Source organism: Heptranchias perlo, chromosome 1, assembly GCF_035084215.1.
Source record: "Heptranchias perlo isolate sHepPer1 chromosome 1, sHepPer1.hap1, whole genome shotgun sequence".
In the NCBI taxonomy this organism is placed as follows: domain Eukaryota; kingdom Metazoa; phylum Chordata; class Chondrichthyes; order Hexanchiformes; family Hexanchidae; genus Heptranchias; species Heptranchias perlo.
The window spans coordinates 41,672,482-41,693,800 of NC_090325.1; the positions used below are offsets into that span (position 1 = coordinate 41,672,482).

The 21,319-nt window shown below is 46.3% G+C and overlaps 1 protein-coding gene across 8 annotated transcripts in view; it reads right to left on the reverse strand.

Moving 5' to 3' along the window:
- The window catches only part of amacr (alpha-methylacyl-CoA racemase), a 73,304-nt gene extending 53,895 nt beyond the window's left edge, over nt 1-19,409 (reverse strand). For 2 of the 8 annotated variants that reach the window (XM_067984220.1, XM_067984151.1), the window contains exon 1: nt 19,303-19,409. The gene's annotated coding sequence lies outside the window, so the exon portion shown is untranslated. The other 6 variants (XM_067984159.1, XM_067984167.1, XM_067984194.1 and 3 more) reach the window with 5 other exon arrangements.
- Between the last annotated feature and the right edge of the window lie 1,910 nt (nt 19,410-21,319).

Sequence of the window (21,319 nt, forward strand, 5' to 3'; positions counted from 1 at the left end):
AGAGCAAATATGTAGGCAAATTTCTGAGAAGTACAAAAACAGTAGGGCAGTAATAGTAGGGGATTTCAACTACCCTAATATTAACTGGGACACAAACAGATTGAAGGGTATAGAGGGCACAAAATTCTTAAATTACATTCAGGAGAACTTTTTTTAGTCAGTACGTAGCAAGCCCAACAAGATAGGGGGCAGTTCTGGATTTAGTTTTAGGAAATGAGGCTGAGCAGGTGGAAGGAGTATCAGTGGGAGAGCATTTTGGTGGCAGTCATCATAATTCAGTTAGTTTTAGCATCGTTATGGAAAAGGACAAAGATGGAACAGCAGTAGAAGTTCTCAACTGGGGAAAGGCCAATTTTACTAAACTAAGAAGTGATTTTGCAAAAGTGGATTGGAAACAGCTACTTGAAGGTAAATCAATGTCAGAGCAGTGGGAGGCAATCAAGGGGGAGATTCAAGGGGTGCAGAATAAATATGTTCCCACAAAGAAAAAGGGTGGGGCTGCCAAATCTAAAGCCCCCTGGATGTCAAGGAGCAAACAGGGTAAGATAAGGCAGAAAAGGAAAGCTTATGTCAAGACACCGAGAACTCAATACTACAGAAAGCCTAGAGGAGTATAGAAAGTGCAGGGGTGAAATTAAAAAGGAAATTAGGAAAGCAAAGAGCAGACATGAAAAAATACTGGCAAGTAAAATCAAGAAAAACCCAAAGATGTTTTATAAATTCATTAAGAGCAGGAGGATAATTAAGGAAAGAGTAGGGCCTATTAGAGACCAAAAAGGTAACCTATGTGTGGAGGCGGAAGATGTTGGTATGGTTCTTCATGAATACTTTGCGTCATCTTCACAAAAGAGAGGGACAATGCAGACATTGTAGTTAAGGAGGAGGAGGAGTGTGAAATATTGGATGGGATAAACTTAGTGAGGGAGGTAGTATTAAGGGGATTAGCATCTTTGAAAGTAGATAAATTATGAGGGCCGGATGAAATGTATCCCAGGCTGTTAAAAGAAGCTAGGGAGGAAATAGCGGAGGATCTGACCATCATTTTTCAATCCTCACTGGATACAGGTGTGGTGCCGGAGGATTGCTGGACTGCTAACGTTGCACCATTGTTTAAAAAGGGAGCAAGGGATAGACCAAGTAATTACAGGCCAGTCAGTCTAACCTCGGTCGTGGGCAAATTATTGGAATCATTTCTGAGGGACAGAATAAACCGTTACTTAGAAAGGCATGGAGTAATGAAGGACAGTCAGCATGTATTTGTTATGGGGTCATGTCTGACTAACTTGATTGAATTTTTTGAGGCGGTAACAAGGAGGGTTGATGAGGATAGTGCATTTCATGTAGTCTACATGGATTTTAGCAAGACTTTTGACAAGGTCCCACATGGCAGACTGTTCAAAAAAGTACAAGCCCATGGGATCCAAGGGAGAGTGGCAAGTTGGATCCAAAATTGGATCAGTGGCAGGAAGCAAAGGGTAATGGTCGACGAGTGTTTTTGTGACTGGAAGGCTGTTTCCAATGGGGTTCCGCAGGGCTCAGTACTAGGTCCCTTGTTTTTTGTGATATATATTAATGATTTGAAATTAAAGGTAGGGGGCATGATTAAGAAGTTTGCAGATGATATAAAAATTGACCGTGTGGTTGATGGTGAGGAGGAAAGCTGTAGACTGCAGGAAGATATCAATGGACTGGTCAGGTGGGCAGAAAAGTGGCAAATGGAATTCAATCCGGAGAAGTGTGAGGTAATGCATTTGGGGAGGGCAAACAAGGCAAGAAAGTACACAATAAATGGGAGGATACTGAAAAGTGTAGAGGAAGTGAGGGACGTTAGAATGCATGTCCATAGATCCCTGAAGGTGGAAAGACAGGTAGATAAGGTGGTTAAGAAGGCATAAGGAATACTTTACTTTACTAGCAGAGGCATAGAACGTAAGAGCAGAGAGGTTATGCTGGAACTGTATAAAACACTGGTTAGGCCACAGCTTAAGTACTATGTACAGTTCTGATCACATTACAGGGAGTTAATTGCACTAGAGAGGGTACAGAGGAGATTTACAAGGATGTTGCCAGGACTGGAGAATTTTAGCTATGAGGAAAGATTGGATAGGCTGGGGTTGTTCTCTTTGGAACAGAGGAGGCTGAGGGGTGATTTAATTGAGGTTTACAAAATTATGAGTGGCTGAGATGGAGTGGATCGGAACGACCAATTTCCCTTAGCAGAGGTCAATAACCAGGGTCATAGATTTAAAGTGACTGGTAGAAGGATTAGAGGGGAGCTGAGGAAAAATGTTTTCACCCAGAAGGTGGTAGGGGTACCGGAGCTCACCACCTGAAAGGGTGGTAGAGGCAGAAATTCTCGACTCATTTAAAAAGTACCTGGATGTGCACCTGAAGTGCAGTGACCTACAAGGCTATGGACCAAGTACTGGAAAGTGGGATTAGGCTGGGTGGCTCATTTTCGGCCGGCGTGGACACGATAGGTCGATTGGCCTCCTTCTGTACCTTAAATTTTCTATGATTCTATGTTTCTCTGAATCTATGATTCTATAACAATACATTATGGAACCAACCAGAGAACAGGCTATTTTAGATCTTGTACTGAGCAATAAGACAAGGTTAATTAGTAATCATACAGTAAAGGATCCCCTGAGGAAGAGTAATCATAATATGATAGAATTTCACATTGTGTTTGAGAGTGACGTACTTAAGTCAGAATCTAGAGTCATAAACTTAAATGAAGCCAATTATACAGCTAAGAGGGGCAAGTTGACAAAGCTAGACGGGAAAATAGATTGAAGAGTATGACGATTGACAAGCAATGGCAAACATTTAAAGAAATATTTCCACATTCTCAAAGAATATACATTCGATTGAGAAATAAAAATTCCACGGGAAAAGTGATTCATTTGTGGCTAACTAAAGAAGTTAAGGATAGTATAAGATTAAAAGAGGAGGCTTATAATGTTGCCAAGAAGAGTAGTAATCCTGAGGATTGGGAGAGCTTTAGAAACCAGCAAAAGATGAACAAAAAATTGATAAAAAGGGAGAAAATAGAATATGAAAGTAAACTAGCAAGAAATATAAAAATGCGCCAGACAAGTGCCAGGCAATGACCATCTCCAATAAGAGAGAGTCTAACCACCTCCCCTTGACATGCAATGGCATTACCATCGCCAAATCCCCCACCATCAACATCCTGGGAGTCACCAGAAACTTAACTGGACCAGCCATATAAATACTGTGGCTGCAAGAGCAGGTCAGAGTCTGGGTAATCTGCGGCGAGTCACTCACCTCCTGACTCCCCAAAGTCTTTCCACCATCTACAAGGCACAAGTCAGGAGTGTGATGGAATACTCTCCACTTGCCTGGATGAGCGCAGCTCCAACAACACTCAAGTCGCTCGACATCATCCAGGACAAAGCAGCCCGCTTGACTGGCACCCCATCCACCACCCGAAACATTCACTCCCTTCACCACCGGCGCACTGTGGCTGCAGTGTGTACCATCCACAGGATGCACTGCAGCAAATCGCCAAGGCTTCTTCGACAGCACCTCCCAAACCCACTTTCTCTACCACCTAGAAGGACAAGGGCAGCAAGCACATGGAAACAACACCACCTGCACGTTCCCCTCCAAGTCACACAACATCCCGACTTGGAAATATATCGCCGTTCCTTCGTCGTCGCTGGGTCAAAATCCTGGAACTCCCTTCCTAACAGCACTATGGGAGAACCTTCACCACACGGACTGCAGCGGTTCAAGAAGGCGGCTCACCACCACCTTCTCAAGGGCAATTAGGGATGGGCAATAAATGCTGGCCTCACCAGCGACGCCCATATCCCATGAACGAATAATAAAAAAATAAAAACGGATTGTAAGAGCTTCTTAAAAAGGAAGAGAGTAGCAAAAGTAAACATTGGTCCCTTAGAGGCTGAGACAGGAGAAATTATAGTGGGGAATAAGGAAATGGCAGAGACGTTAAACAAATATTTTGTATCTGTCTTCACAGTAGAAGACACAAAAAGCATACCAGAAATAGTGGGGAACCAAGGGGCAAATGAGACTGTGGAACTTAAAGTAATTAATATCAGCACTGAGGGTATCAAGGGCACAGAATGTACTCTGGGTGAAGGACTTCAATGTCCATCACCAAGAGTGGCTCGGTAGCACCACTACTGACCAAGCTGGCCGAGTCCTGAAGGACATAGCTGCCAGACTGGGCCTGCGGCAGGTGGTGAGTGAACTTATATGAGGGAAAAACCTACTTGACCTCGTCCTCACCAATCTACCTGTCGCAGGTCCATCTGTCCATGACAGTATTGGTAGGAGTGACCACCACACAGTCCTCGTGGAGACAAAGTCCCGTCTTCACACAGAGGACACCATCCTATGTGTTGTGTGGCACTACCATCGTGCTGAATGGGATAGATTCAGAACAGATCTAGCTGCTCGAAACTGGGCATCCATGAGGCGCTGTAGGCCATCAGCAGCAGCAGAATTGTATTAAGCACAATCTGTAACCTCATGGCGTGGCATATTCCTCACACTACCATTACCAACAAGCCAGGAGATCAACCCTGGTTCAATGAGGAGTGTAGAAGAGCATGCCAGGAGCAGCACCAGGCGTACCGAAAAATGAGGTGCCAACCTGGTGAAGCTACAACTCAGGACTACATGCATGCTAAACAGCGGAAGCGGGAGGAAATTGCGGGTCCCCTAGCAGAGATATTTGAATCATCCACCGCTACAGGTGAGGTGCCTGAAGATTGGAGGGTCGCAAATGTTGTGCCTTTGTTTAAGAAGGGCGGCAGGGAAAAGCCTGGGAACTACAGACCGGTGAGCCTGACATCTGTAGTGGGTAAGTTGTTAGAGGGTATTCTGAGAAACAGGATCTACAGGCATTTGGAGAGGCAGGGGCTGATTAGAAACAGTCAGCATGGTTTTGTGAGAGGAAAATCATGTCTCACGAATTTGATTGAGTTTTTTGAAGGGGTAACCAAGAAGATAGATGAGGGCTGTGCAGTAGACGTGGTCTACATGGACTTCAGCAAAGCCTTTGACAAGGTACCGCATGGTAGGTTGTTACATAAGGTTAAATCTCACGGGATCCAAGGTGAGGTAGCCAATTGGATACAAAATTGGATCGACGACAGAACACAGAGGGTGGTTGTAGAGGGTTGTTTTTCAAACTGGAGGCCTGTGACCAGCAGTGTGCCTCAGGAATCGGTGCTGGGTCCGCTGTTATTTGTTATTTATATTAATGATTTGGATGAGAATTTAGGAGGCATAGTTAGTAAGTTTGCAGATGACACCAAGATTGGTGGCATTGTGGACAGTGAAGAAGGTTATCTAGGATTGCAACGGGATCTTGATAAATTGGGCCAGTGGGCCGATGAATGGCAGATGGAGTTTAATTTAGATAAATGTGAGGTGATGCATTTTGGTAGATCGAATCGGGCCAGGACCTACTCCGTTAATGGTAGGGCGTTGGGGAGAGTTATAGAACAAAGAGATCTAGGAGTACAGGTTCATAGCTCCTTGAAAGTGGAGTCACAGGTGGATAGGGTGGTGAAGAAGGCATTCGGCATGCTTGGTTTCATTGGTCAGAACATTGAATACAGGAGTTGGGATGTCTTGTTCACGTTGTACAAGACATTAGTAAGGCCACACTTGGAATACTGTGCACAGTTCTGGTCACCCTATTATAGAAAGGATATTATTAAACTAGAAAGAGTGCAGAAAAGATTTACTAGGATGCTACCGGGACTTGATGGTTTGACTTATAGGGAGAGGTTGGATAGACTGAGACTTTTTTCCCTGGAGAGTAGGAGATTTAGGGGTGATCTTATAGAAGTCTATAAAATAATGAGGGGCATAGATAAGGTCGATAGTCAAAATCTTTTCCCAAAGGTAGGGGAGTCTATAACGAGGGGGCATAGATTTAAGGTGAGAGGGGAGAGATACAAAAGGGTCCAGAGGGGCAATTTTTTCACTCAAAGGGTGGTGAGTGTCTGGAACGAGCTGCCAGAGGCAGTAGTAGAGGCGGGTTCAATTTTGTCTTTTAAAAAGCATTTGGACAGTTACATGGGTAGGATGGGTATAGAGGGATATGGGCCAAGTGCAGGCAATTGGGACTAGCTTAGTGGTATAAACTGGGCGACGTGGACATGTTGGGCCGAAGGGCCTGTTTCCATGTTTTAAACTTCTATGATTCTATGATTCTATAAGCAACATCTGTAGGCAGAGCTAAGCGATTCCACAGCCGACGGATCAGATCAAAGGTCTGCGGTCTTGCCGTACCCAGTCGTGAATGGTAGCGGACAATTAAACAACTAAAGTGAGGAGGAGGCTCCCTGAACATCCCCATCCTCAATGATGTCAGAGTCCAGCACGTGAGTGCAAAACACAAGGCCGAAGCATTTGCAACCATCTTCAGCCAGAAGTGCCAAGTGGGCGATCGATCTCGACCTCCTCCCGATATCCCCACCATCATAGAAGCCAGTCTTCAGCCAATTCGATTCACTCCACATGATATCAAGAAACGGCTGAGTGCACTGGATACAGTAAAGGCTATGGGCCCCGACAACATTCCGGCTATAGTGCTGAAGACTTGTGCTCCAGAACTAGCCGCTCCTCAAGCCAAGCTGTTCCAGTACAGCTGCAACACTAGCATCCACCCGCCAATGTGGAAAATTGCCCAGGTATGTCCTGTCCACAAAAAGCAGGACAAATCCAATCTGGCCAATTACCGCCCAATCAGTCTACTCTCGATCATCAGCAAAGTGATGGAAGGTGTCGACGACAGTGCTATCAAGCGGCACTTACTCACCAATAACCTGCTCACCGATGCTCAGTTTGGGTTCCGCCAGGACCACTCGGGCCAGACCTCATTACAGCCTTGGCCCAAACATGGACAAAAGAGCTGAATTCCAGAGGTGAGGTGAGAGTTACTGCTCTTGACATCAAGGCGGCATTTAAGCAAGTGTGGCACCAAGGAGCCCTAGTAAAATTGAAATCAATGGGAATCGGGGGAAATCTCTCCAGTGGCTGGAGTCATACCTAGCACAAAGGAAGATGGTGGTGGTTGTTGGAGGCCAATCATCTCAGCCCCAGGATATTGCTGCTGGAGTTCCTCAGTATTTTATCAAATGGGAACTTTGAGCCCAATATTAATATCAATGTGCTAATTTATTATGACATAGTGCCAAGCACTGGGGGATTAACACCATTCCTTCTAGACACCCATTGTGCTATCCAGTCATTTTAAAATAACACTAAAACTAAGAGGGCTCTGGTACGAAGCTAAACCCTTCACAACTCCAATAGCAATATCGGGATGTGAATCAACCGTATGCCTTTTCTAAAACCGAGTCAAACCTCAACTTTATCCACCCTCTTAATTAGCAGGGGTCAATCAAAATGAAGATGGGGAGGCAGGTAAAGAGATAGGATAAAGAAATACATCAAAATTCAGACGAGGCAAGCCAGGAAGGAAACATATAAAATAGGAGTCGGCCATTCGGCCCTTCAAGCCTGCTCCGTCATTCAATATGATCATGGCTGATTTTCTATCAATACCATATTCCCGCTCTCCCCATACCCCTTGATGGCCTTTTTTGTCTAGAAATCTATCTAGCTCCTTCTTAAATATATTCAGTGACTTGGCCTCCACAGCCTTCTGTGGTAGAGAATTCCACAGGTTCACTACCCTCTGAGTGAAGAAATTTCTCCTCATCTCAGTCCTAAATGTCCTACCCCATATCCTGAGACTGTGACCCCTTGTTCTAGACCTCCCCAGCCAGGGAAACATCCTCCCTGCATCCAGTCTGTCTAGTCCTGTCAGAATTTTATACGTTTCAATGAGGTCCCTCCTCATTCTTCTAAATTCGAGTGAATACAGGCCGAGTCGACCCAATCTCTCCTCACACGACAGTCCTGCCATCCCAGGAATCAGTCTGGTGAACCTTTGCTGCACTCCCTCTATGGCAAGTATATCCTTTCTTAGGTAGGGAGACCAAAACTGCACACAATAATTCAGGTGTGATCTCACCAAGGCTGTGTATAACTGCAGTAAGACATCCTTGCTCCTGTACTCAAATCCTCTTACAATGAAGGCCAACATACCATTTGCCTTCCTAACTGCTTGCTGCACCTGCAAGTTTGCTTTCCACCCAGGTCCCTTTGTACATCAACATTTCCCAATCTATCACCATTTAAATAATACTCTGCCTTTCTGTTTTTCCTTCCGAAGTGGATGACCTAACATTTATCCATGTTATACTGAATCTGCCATGTATTTGCCCACTCACTCAACTTGTCTAAATCACCTTGTAGCCTCTTTGCATCCTCCTCACAACCCCACCTAGTTTTGTGTTGTCAGCAAACTTGGAAATATTACATTTGGTTCCCTCATCCAAATCATTGATATCTATCGTGAATAGCTGGGCCCAAGCACTGATCCCTGCGGTACCCCACTAGTCATAGCCTGCCACCCCGAAAAAGACCGATTTATTCCTACTCTGTTTCCTGTCTGTTAACCAATTTTCAATCCATGCCAGTATATTACCCCCAATCCCATGTGCTTTAATTTTGCACACTAACCTCTTATGTGGGACTTTATCAAAGGCCGTCTGAAAAGACATGCAAGGCATTGAGGCATGTAAAGATACAATTATAAACATGAACTGAAGATAAAAATTGAAAGAAACAATTCATTTCTTAACCTCATTGCTTCTGAGGTTTTATTTTTTAATTCCATTAAATTAGGTGACCATACCTCAATCTAGCAAATTCAAATTGTATTACGCTGTTGATAGGGTCATATAAAGTCACAGACTAACAACAGTGAGCCCATCACTTTTACTTCTCCAGCATTTAATGATTGAGGAATGGTATCAGGCTGCTGGTTGCAAGGAAAGCACATCAAGTGACTTTGCCAATGCTTTCCTGCCAACCTTCACAAACACCAACTTGACTCACATCCTATCATATATTATGTCCCACTCTTATCAGGCTTTGCTTTTCTCAACCTCCCCATGCTGCAGCACGGTGACCTCATAATTCTTGCCCTTATTTCCAAATCTTTTTGTGGGCTTATCTACAACTTATTCCAGCCCAATGTTCCACCCTTTTGACTTGGACTTTAATCTATGTCCCCTCTCTGCTCTGCTTCACCATTTCTGGCAGAGCCTTCAGCAATCATGGCCCTGCATTCAGATTCTTGCTGCTGCTACTCCTGTTGCTTCAGCCCCTTCAAAGAAAACAACAGCTCAGGCAGAGGTACCTTATTTTTAAGGAAAACTGTAAAGACCTAAAAAAAATTTGACAACATTGTTAATATAATTACAATATTAGCAATCACACTGCTGACAAATCTGAACCCTCACCATTTCTTAACTCTCTCTCATCAGGATACCAAGAGAAGGCAGCACCGCTGACAGAAAACAGACATAAAGCAAGCTATGGCATTTCGTGCTAATCTGAGAAGAACAGGCCAGGGAGGAGGTTTTTGGCCTTGGAAGACACTAGACAAATAGCAAAGCTGTTATTGTTGACCTTGGAAAAAAAACTGGCCTTGGTTTAGCAAACTTTGAGTTCTCTAACAGTTGAAACAAAAACTATATTTTCACACATACAAGACATCACAAAACAACTTCAACTAGTTTTCTCATGAGAATAGTACATTCCATCCTTTGTTAAAGAGATAGTACAAGTCCTATGAATGGATCAGTCCAATGCCAACCATGAGATCTAAAAGCCTAGACTTTCTACTTTTGGCATAGTTTAAGACATGAATCACGAGAATAGCAAATATAACTCCTCTAGTCAAGAAAGGAGGGAGGCAGAAAGCAGGAAACAACAGGCCAGTTAGCTTAACATCTGTCATAGGGAAAATGCTAGAATCTATTATGGAGGTTATAGCAGGGCACTTAGAAAATCTCAATGCAATCAGGCAGAGTCAACACAGCTTTGTGAAAGGGAAATCGTATTTGATTAATTTATTAGAGTTCTTTGAGGAAGTAACAAGCAACGTAGATAAAGGGGATCCTGTGACTGTGGTGTACTTGGATTTCCAGAAGGCTTTTGACAAGGTGCCACATCAAAGGCTACTGCACAAAATAAGAGCTCATGGTGTAGGGGGTAACATATTAGCATGGAAAAAGGATTGGTTAGCTAACAGGAAACAGAGAGTAGGAATAAATAGGTCATTTTCGGGTTGGCAAGATGTAACGAGTGGAGTGCCACAGAGATCAGTGCGTGGGCCTCAACTATTTACAATCTATATCAATGACATGGATCAAGGGTCCGAATGTATGGTTGCTAAATTTGCTGATGACACAAAGGTAGGTAGGAAAGTAAGTTGTGAAGAGGACATAAGGTGTCTGCAAAGGGATATAGATAGTTTAAGTGAGTGGGCAAAAATTTGGCCGATGGAGTACAATGTGGGAAAATATGAACTTGTCCACTTTGGCAGGAGGAATAAAAAAGCAGTATATTATTTAAATGGAGCGAGATTGCAGAACTCAGATACAGAGGGATCTGGGTGTCCCAGTACATGAATCACAAAAAGTTAGTATGCAGGTACACCCAGCATGTGATTAGGAAGGCAAATAGAAGTTGTCATTTATTGCAAGGGGAATGGAATATAAAAGTTGAAGTGTTTTGCTACAGTTGTAAAGTGCATTGGTGAGACCACATCTAGAATACTGTGTGCAGTTTTGGTCATCTTATTTAAGAAAGGACATAATTGCTTTGGAGGTGGTTCAGAGAAAGTTCACTCAACTGATTCCTGGGATGAGGGGGTTATCTTATGAGGAAAGATTAGACAAGTTGGGCCTGTATATACTGGAGTTTAGAAGAATGAGAGGTGATCTTATTGAAACATATAAGATCCTGAGGGGACTAGAAGGGGTAGATACTGAGAGGATGTTTCCCCTTGTGGGAGAGACTAGAACTAGGGGCCACAGTTTAAAAATAAGGGGTCTCCCATTTAAAAGACAGAGATGAGGAGAAATGTTTTCTCTTAGAGGGTCGTGAGTCTGTGTAACGCCCTTCCCCAGATAGCGGTGGAGGCAGGGTCATTGAATATTTTTAAGGCTGAGTTAGATAGATTAATGATTGACAAAGGAGTCAAAGGTTATAGTAGGTAGACAGGAAAGTATAGTTGAGGTCACAATCACATCAGTCATGATCTTATCAAATGACAGAGCAGGATCGAGGGGCCAAATGGCCTACTCCTGCTCTTAATTCGTATGGCTACTGCTGAGTTTTAGACAGGTGGAAATGGACATGGGCTATTTGCATCCAAATTTGAATAGCTTAAGATGCAGGGAGCACACTATTGAGAGTGGAAAACTGCATGTCAATGAAAATTAAAGGGATGGGGACAATTAAATGGGAGCATAATAGGATGGCAAAAAATCTAAAAGCCAGATTAAGCATCTCAACCTATTATCAGCCGTTACTAAGGCTAAAGGATCAGGGACTAAAAAGAGTCAAAAATGAAGGGAAATGGAACTAAAACTTCAGGCATTAGTCTGCATGTAATTGAAGCAGCAGCCCAGGACACAACCCTCTGTTTGATGGATGATTAAGTGGAGAAGGTGCTGCATGAGGTGGTTGCAAAGACAATGGTCCTCTGTGCCACTCCACACCACCATCTCATAGTTCAGCACTGCAGCTGAGGCAAGGAATTGGAACCAAGTTTCAGGCAACAGTTGATCATTCGGGGAGGGGAGTTCCCCTGGTGTTCCAACCAACACCACCATAACAGATTAACTGGTCGTTTATCACACTGTTATTTGTGGGACCGTGCTGTGTGCAAATTGGCTGCTGCGTTTGCCTACAAAATAACAGTGACTATACTTCCAAAGTAATTAATTGGCTTGGGACATTCTGAAGAAGTAAAAGAATGCAAGTACTTTCTTGCTAACACTGTCACTGAACATGCCAGCCAGATGTTGCATGGTAGCTACAGGTATTCTTGCACTCCTTGAAAAGACAGTTTCCCACAGTCATGGCCAAGTAGGTGTTCCAGGGCCTGCTGAAATGGTTGCTATGTCCAAAGCAAGCTAGACTTGCTATTCATCACTGCCACTGAAAGCATTATGTACTGTGACTGAGGTACAGTTACAAGGGTTTTGTTTAACCCCTGAGCTTCCTAAAATTTATCTGGATCTTCAGTGGATAATGGCCCTCTTTGAGTCATAGAAAGCAAGGACTCACTTAACAGGCGTAGTCTGAGACACTAAACCACAGAAAATTATCTGGAGAAAAAACTCAAAAGATGCAACACTTCAGTCTCAACAAGGAAACTTCTAGAGGAAATTACACAGAACCTGCCCTCCTTATCCTGGTCCCAGATGTCAGTTAATTTACCTTTTACTAGTTTGAATCTACATCCCCTTGTATTCATCATTTAACTTAAAATAATATTCTAGGTTTACCTTTTCCTTTCCCTTAATTATCTTAACATAAGAAATAGGAGCAGGAGTAGGCCATATGGCCCCACTAGCCCGCTCCGCCATTCAACAAGATCATGGCTGATCTTTTACCTCAACGCCATTTTCCTGCACTATCCCCATCTCCCTTGATGCCTTTAATATCTAGAAATCTATTGATCTCTGTTTTGAATGTACTCAATGACTGAGCCTCCACACCTTCTGGGGTAGAGAATTCCAAAGATTCACCACACTGAGTGAAGAAATTTCTCCTCATCTCAGTCCTAAATAGCCTATCCCTTATTCTGAGACTGTGACCCCTGGCTCTAGACTCCCCAGCCAAGGGAAACATCCTCCCTGCATCTACCCTGTCAAGCCCTGTAAGAACTTTGGATGTTTCAATGAGATCACCTCTCATTCTTCTAAACTCTAGAGAATACAGGCCTAGTCCACTCAATCTCTCCTCATATGACAATCCCACCATCCCAGGAATCAGTCTGGTGAACCTTCATTGCACTCCCTCTATGGCAAGTATATCCTTTCTTAGGTAAGGAGACTGAAATTCTACACAATACTCCAGGTGTGGTCTCACTTTGGCCCTATATAATTGCAGTAAGACATCTTTACTCCTGTACTCAAATCCTCTTGTAATAAAGGCAAACATACCATTGGCCTTCCTAATTGCTTGCTGCTCCTGCATGTTAGCTTTCAGTGACTCGTGTACAAGGATACAGTGGTCCCTTTGAATATCAATATTTCCCAATCTCTCACCATTTAAAAAATACTCTGCATTTCCGTTTTTCCTACCAAAGTGGATAACTTCACATTTTTCCACATTATATTCCATCTGCCATGTTCTTGCCCACTCACTTAACCTGTCTGTATCCCCTTGAAGCCTCTTTGCATCCTCCTCACAACTCACATTCCCACCTAGTTTTGTATCAGCAGCAAACTTGGAAATATTACATTTGATCCCCTCATCCAAATCATTGATATACATTGTGAATTGCTGGGGCCCAAGCACCAATCCCTGCAGGATCTGATATACCACTATACATAAGAACATAAGAACATAAGAAATTGGAGCAGGAGTAGGCCAATCGGCCCCTCGAGCCTGCTCCGCCATTCAATAAGATCATGGCTGATCTGATCCCAACCACAAATCTAAAGAACACAAGAAGTCGGAGCAGGACCCGGCCACATAGCCCCTGGGCCCTCTCCGCCACCCACAGGGCATTGACCGATCCGAACTCAGCTTCATGTCCAATTTCCTGCCCGCTCCCCATAACCCCTAATTCCCTTTACTTCTAGGAAACTGTCTATTTCTGTTTTAAATTTATCTAATGATGTAGCTTCCACAGCTTCCTGGGGCAGCAAATTCCACAGACCTACCACCCTCTGAGTGAAGAAGTTTCTCCTCATCTCAGTTTTGAAAGAGCAGCCCCTTATTCTAAGATTATGCCCCCTAGTTCTAGTTTCACCCATCTTTGGGAACATCCTTACTGCATCCACCCGATCAAGACCCTTCACAATCTTATATGTTTCAATAAGATCGCCTCTCATTCTTCTGAACTCCAATGAGTAGAGTCCCAATCTACTCAACCTCTCCTCATATGTCCGCCCCCTCATCCCCGGGATTAACCGAGTGAACCTTCTTTGTACTGCCTCGAGAGCAAGTATGTCTTTTCTTAAGTATGGAGACCAAAACTGTATGCAGTATTCCAGGTGCGGTCTCACCAATACCTTATATAACTGCAGCAATACCTCCTTGTTTTTATATTCTATCCCCCTAGCAATAAAAGCCAACATTCCGTTGGCTTTCTTGATCACCTGCTGCACCTGCATACCAACTTTTTGATTTTCTTGCACTAGGACCCCCAGATCCCTTTGTACTGCAGTACTTTCCAGTCTCTCGCCATTAAGAAAATAACTTGCTCTCTGATTTTTCCTGCCAAAGTGCATAACCTCACATTTTCCAATATTATATTGCATCTGCCAAATCTCCGCCCACTCACCCAGCCTGTCTATATCCCCTTGCAGGTTTTTTATGTCCTCCTCACTCTCTACTTTCCCTCCCATCTTTGTATCATCTGCAAATTTTGATATGTTGCACTCGGTCCCCTCCTCCAAATCGTTAATATAGATTGTAAAGAGTTGGGGACCCAGCACCGACCCCTGTGGAACACCACTGGTTACTGGTTGCCAGTCCGAAAATGAACCATTTATCCCAACTCTCTGCTTCCTGTTTGATAACCAATCCTCCACCCATGCCAGAATATTACCCCCAATCCCGTGATTTTTTATCTTAAGTAATAATCTTTTATGTGGCACCTTGTCGAATGCCTTCTGGAAGTCTAAATACACTACGTCCACTGGTTCCCCTTTATCCACCCTATACGTTATATCCTCGAAGAACTCAAGCAAATTTGTCAGACATGACTTCCCCTTCATAAAGCCATGCTGACTTTGTCCTATTAAATTATGCTTATCTAAATGTTCCGTTACTGTCTCCTTAATAATAGACTCCAAAATTTTACCCACCACAGATGTTAAGCTAACTGGCCTATAATTTCCAGCCTTCTGCCTACTACCCTTTTTAAATAACGGTGTTACATTAGCAGTTTTCCAATCTGCCGGGACCTCTCCTGAGTCCAGGGAATTTTGGAAAACTATCACCAAAGCATCCACAATCCCTACTGCCACTTCCCTCAAGACCCTAGGATGGAAGCCATCAGGTCCAGGGGATTTATCCGCCTTGAGTCCCATTATTTTACTGAGTACCATCTCTTGAGTGATTTTAATCGTATTTAGCTCCTCCCCCCCCCCCCCCCCCGAGAGTCCCCTGTTTGTCCAGTGTTGGGATATTCTTAGTGTCCTCTACTGTAAAGACTGAAACAAAATATTTGTTCAGCATTTTTGCCATCTCCATGTTTCCCACCATTAATTTCCCGGTCTCATCCTCTAAGGGACCTATGTTTGCCTTAGCCACCCTTTTTCTTTTTATATAACTATAGAAACTCTTGCTATCTGTTTTTATATTTTTTGCTAATTTCTTTTCATAATCTAACTTCCCTTTCTTAATCAATCCTTTAGTTACTTTTTGCTGTCTTTTGAAGAATTCCCAATCTTCTATCCTCCCACTAAGTTTGGCTACCTTATATGTCCTTGTTTTTAGTCGGATACTATCCTTGATTTCTTTACTTAGCCACGGGTGGCTGTCATTTCTTTTACACCCTTTTTTCCTCAGTGGAATATATTTATTTTGAAAGTTGTAAAATAACTCCCTAAATGAACACCACTGCTCATGTACCGTCTTACCCTTTAATCTATTTTCCCAGTCCACTTTAATCAATTCCGCTCTCATACCATCATAGTCTCCTTTATTCAAGCTCAGTACGCTTGTTTGAGAATCAACCTTCTCACCCTCTAATTGGATATGGAATTCAACCATGTTGTGGTCGCTCGTTCCAAGGGGATCCTTAACTAGGACATTATTAATTAATCCTGACTCATTACACAGGACCAGGTCCAAGGTTGCCTGCCCCCTTGTAGGATCAGTTACATACTGCTCAAGAAATCCATCCCTGATGCACTCAATGAACTCGTCCTCAAGGCTGCTCTGCCCAATTTGATTTGTCCAGTTAATATGATAATTAAAATCCCCCATAATTATGGCTGTTCCCTTATTACATGCCCCGACTATCTCCTGATTAATACTTCTTCCAGTAGAGTTGCAACTATTAGGAGGCCTATATACTACGCCCACTAATGTTTTTTTCCCCTTATTATTCCTTATCTCCACCCAAACTGTTTCATTATCTTGATGCTTTGTCCCAATATCATTTCTCTGTATTACAGTGATTCCTTCCTTTATTAACATAGCCACCCCACCTCCCCTTCCTTCCTGCCTGTCCTTCCTGATTGTTAAATACCCTGGCATATTTAATTCCCAGTCATTGTCACCCTGCAGCCATGTTTCTGTAATGGCCACAAGATCATACCCATACGTAGTTATTTGTGCCGTTAACTCGTCCATTTTATTACGAATGCTACGTGCATTCAGATAAAGAACTTTCAAATCTGTTTTGTGACGCTTAGTTCCTGCTTTTTCCTTTTTTAACACTTTACCTATTACTCCATACCTTCTGTCCCTTCCTGTTACGCTTTCCTCTCTCTCCCTGCTCAGGTTCCCAACCCCCTGCCACTTTAGTTTAAACCCTCCCCAACAGCACTAGCAAACACTCCTCCTAGGACAGCGGTCCCGGCCCTGCCCAGGTGCAGACCGTCCGGTTTGTACTGGTCCCACCTCCCCCAGAACCGTTTCCAGTGTCCCAGGAATTTGAATCCCTCCCCCTTGCACCATTCCTCTAGCCACGTATTCATTTGAAATATCCTCCTATTTCTACTCTGACTAGCACGTGGCACTGGCAGCAATCCTGAGATTACTACCTTTGAGGTCCTATTTTTTAATTTACCTCCTAACTCCCTATATTCTGCTTTTAGGACCTCATCCCCTTTTTTACCTATATCGTTGGTGCCTATGTGCACCACGACAGCTGGCTGTTCGCCCTCCCCCTCCAAAATGTTCTGTAGCCGCTCCGAGACATCCTTGATCCTTGCACCAGGGAGGCAACACACCATCCTGGAGTCTCGGTTGCGGCCGCAGAAACGCCTGTCTATTCCCCTTACAATTGAGTCCCCTATCACTATAGCTCTTTCACTCTTTTTCCTCCCAGCCTGTGCAGCAGAGCTACCCGTGGTGCCAGGAAGTTGGCTGCTGCTGCCTTCCCCTGATAAGTCATCCCCCCCAACAGCATCCAAAGTGGCATATCTGTTTGAGAGGGGGATGGACACAGGGGACCCCTGCACTACCTGCCTGCATCTCTTACTCTTCCTGGTGGTCACCCATTCACTTCCTGCCTGTATACCCTTTACCTGCGGTGTGACCAACTCGCTAAACGTGCTATCCACGAGTTTCTCTGCATCGCGGATGCTCCACAGTGAGTCCACCCGCAGCTCCAGCTCCGAGATACGATCGGTCAGTAGCTGCAGGTGGACACACTTCCCGCACACATGGTCGGCAGGGACACTGGTAGTGTCCATGACTTCCCACATCTTGCAGGAGGAGCATATCACGGGTGCAAGGTCTGCTGCCATGACTTGCCTTAGCTGAGTTACCCCTTTTAAATTACGTTGAAATTAGAAAATGTTAACTATACTAGGGACCTAGGTTCACTAAAAAAAACACTATCTGCTATAAAACCTGCAGATCTTCCCTTTCTTATTACTTTACTTACAGTAAAATGGTAGAAATACTCACCTGAACCTACTCACCAATCAGCTGCCTCCCCTGTGCCGCGTCACTTTCTGACTGGTGACGTCACCCCGAACTGCCGCTGGTCTCAGAGTCTCGCTCTCAGAGTGAGCTCTGGTCTCGCTCTCTCCGCGCTGTTTATATCCCCGCTCTGGTCTCGCTCTCTCCCGCCGCTCACCGCTCTCAGGTCCACTACCGCTCTGCAAGAAAAGCAAGGCAAAGCAGCACCTCCTTCCCCCACTTCACCTAACTCCCACACGTACCGAACTCTCAGCACACTGTGTAATATCCGCACACCGTGCAGTCCGCACTGACAGGCCCCTGTATTTCTACAGTTGAGACTCAGATGAGTCAGGCCTGCCCCACCTTCAGGGACCAATTGAATCTAGCTAACCAATTAACTTGCTACAGCAGCTCTCTGCTGAAGCCTGACAGAAACTTAGAAATTTAAACTTTTAAATTGACCTTAAACAGTTGAAGCAATATGCACTAGATTTAAAGAGATTAACCCTTCAACTCCCACACGTACCGAACTCTCAGCACACTGTGTAATATCCGCACCTCCATGATGCCTTCTTTCTGGGCCAAAAAGCCCAAATTTCTCCAATCTTTTTTCAGAATTCAAACCTTTGACACTAGGGATTTTGCCAAGTGGCAAATAAAAAAGTGATTGTTATTTTCAGTCAGACTGTTATTTGAGTATAATGGAAATCAGAAGTCAACTAGTTCATTCAGTTGAGTACTCTTTCTTATGTAGTATGTTTAGTTTGTAAGTAGTGTTTGTTTGTGTAACTGTCCATATACTTCAACTAGTTAATATAACAGTCCGGTCAGACACTTTTTTAGGCTTCTAATCTCCCTTAGATATGGATTTTAACTTCCAAACAAACAGTTTTCTTATGGAATTGTGGTAAAAAAGGGGTAAAGATTTATCTAGCACCTTTTGGTTAATATTCCTCATGAATTATCCGGCTGCAGCTTTATTACAGGGTCCCCTACATAGATGCCTCTGGATTAATATTCAGTATTGCAAACGATGTCTAAGTGTATGATATAGGGCTAAAGTCAGCTGAACAGTTCCCTGGAACAGGAAATGTTAGGTCTCGGGAAGAGAAAGGGGAACACACTCTCCATAGTTTAAATATTTTTCCACAAAGCCAAGAACCTCCTCCTGTTATGGTCAGTGAATCTGGGTTTATGCTAATATTTTTGTGCAGTGCATACTTATTAAAGCACAGCACTGCCATTTCAATATCTTCAGAGCTCGTTAGGAAAACACAATCAGTTGCTGCATTAACTCGTTCAGATTACTGATATTAGAGGCAAACACTGCGCCCCAGCGGGAACCACGCACTTTCACCCGTGAACAGGCTCCATGTCTGCAACAACAGGAAGGAGCACCTTTCCTACCGGGAACACTCAACTCGTCCTCAACTTCCCAGCTGTCGACCCCACCACCACAACAGAACAGGCGGCCCCTGTCCTGCGAAAGGACAATTCACGGCTCAAATACATAAGACACCGGGCCGCCGAAGGCCTTAAACTTACAAGACTGCCAACAACCGACACCATCAAACAGACAATACCACTCTCCCCTCTCTCCTCCTCCCAGCCTGTGAAGGAGGCCCCGCCCCGGACAGGAGGCTCATTCGGGCCGCGCGCAGTTAGAACGTGTCCCCGTCACCAACCGAATACTGACGTCACAAGGTGACGACCCGCCCGGAGAGGGGGGAGGGGCAATGGTGGGAGAGGAGGGGGAGGGGCAATGGTGGGTGGGTGGGGGGGAGGAGGGGCAATGGTGGGTGGGTGGGGGGGAGGAGGGGCAATGGTGGGTGGGGGGGAGGAGGGGCAATGGTGGGTGGGGGGGAGGAGGGGCAATGGTGGGAGAGGAGAGGGGCAATGGTGGGAGGGGAGAGGGGCAATGGTGGGAGAGAGGAGGAGAGGAGAGGGGCAATGGTGGGAGGGGGGAGGAGAGGGGCAATGGTGGGAGGGGGGAGGAGAGGGGCAATGGTGGGAGGGGGAGGGGCAATGGTGGGAGGGGGAGGGGGGGAGGGGCAGGTGGGGAGGAGAGGGGAGGGGCAATGATGGGGGGGAGGGGCAATGATGGGGGGGAGGAGAGGAGAGGCAATGGTGGGGGGGAGGAGAGGAGAGGCAATGGTGGGGAGGAGAGGAGAGGCAATGGTGGGGAGGAGGGGAGGAGAGGAGGGGAGGGGAGGAGAGGGGCAATGGTGGGGGAGGAGAGGAGAGGCAATGATGGGGGGGAGGAGAGGAGGGGCAATGGTGGGAGGGGGGAGGAGAGGGGCAATGGTGGGAGGGGGGAGGAGAGGGGCAATGGTGGGAGGGGGGAGGAGAGGGGCAATGGTGGGAGGGGGGAGGAGAGGGGCAATGGTGGGAGGGGGAGGGGCAATGGTGGGAGGGGGAGGGGGGAGGGGCAGGTGGGGAGGAGAGGGGAGGGGCAATGATGGGGGGGAGGAGAGGAGAGGCAATGGTGGGGGGGAGGAGAGGAGAGGCAATGGTGGGGAGGAGAGGAGAGGCAATGGTGGGGAGGAGGGGAGGAGAGGAGGGGAGGGGAGGAGAGGGGCAATGGTGGGGGAGGAGAGGAGAGGCAATGATGGGGGGGAGGAGAGGAGGGGCAATGGTGGGGGGAGGAGAGGAGGGGCAATGGTGGGGGGAGGGGAGCAGAGGAGGGGCAGGGGGGGGGGGAGGAGGGGCAGGGGGGGGGGAGCGGCAGGGGGGGAGGGGAGCAGAGGAGGGGAGGGGAGCAGAGGAGGGGCAGGGGGGGAGCAGAGGAGGGGCAGGGGGGGAGCAGAGGAGGGGCAATGATGGGGAGGAGGAGAGGGGCAATGGTGGGAGGGGGGAGGAGAGGGGCAATGGTGGGAGGGGGGAGGAGAGGAGAGGCAATGATGGGGGGGAGGAGAGGAGGGGCAATGATGGGGGGAGGAGAGGAGGGGCAATGATGGGGGGGAGGAGAGGAGAGGCAATGGTGGGGGGGGGAGGGGAGGGGAGGAGGGGCAATGATGGGAGGGGAGGAGGGGCAATGATGGGGGGGAGGAGGGGCAATGATGGGGGGGAGGAGAGGAGAGGCAATGATGGGGGGAGGGGAGGAGGGGCAATGATGGGGGGAGGGGAGGAGGGGCAATGGTGGGAGGGGGAGGAGAGGAGAGGAGGGGCAATGGTGGGAGGGGGAGGGGCAATGATGTGGGGGAGGAGAGGAGGGGCAGGGTGGGAGGGGGAGGAGAGGAGGGGCAATGATGGGGGGGAGGAGAGGAGAGGCAATGGTGGGGGGGAGGGGAGGAGAGGCAATGGTGGGAGGGAGGAGGGGCAATGGTGGGAGGGGGGAGGAGAGGAGGGGCAATGATGGGGGGGAGGAGAGGAGGGGCAGGGTGGGAGGGGGGGAGGAGAGGAGGGGCAGGGTGGGAGGGGGGGTGGGGCAATGGTGGGAGGTGGGAGGGGAGGAGGGGCAATGGTGGGAGGGGGGAGGGGCAATGGTGGGAGGGGCAATGGTGGGAGGGGCAATGGTGGGAGGGGGAGGAGAGGAGGGGCAATGGTGGGAGGGGGGAGGAGA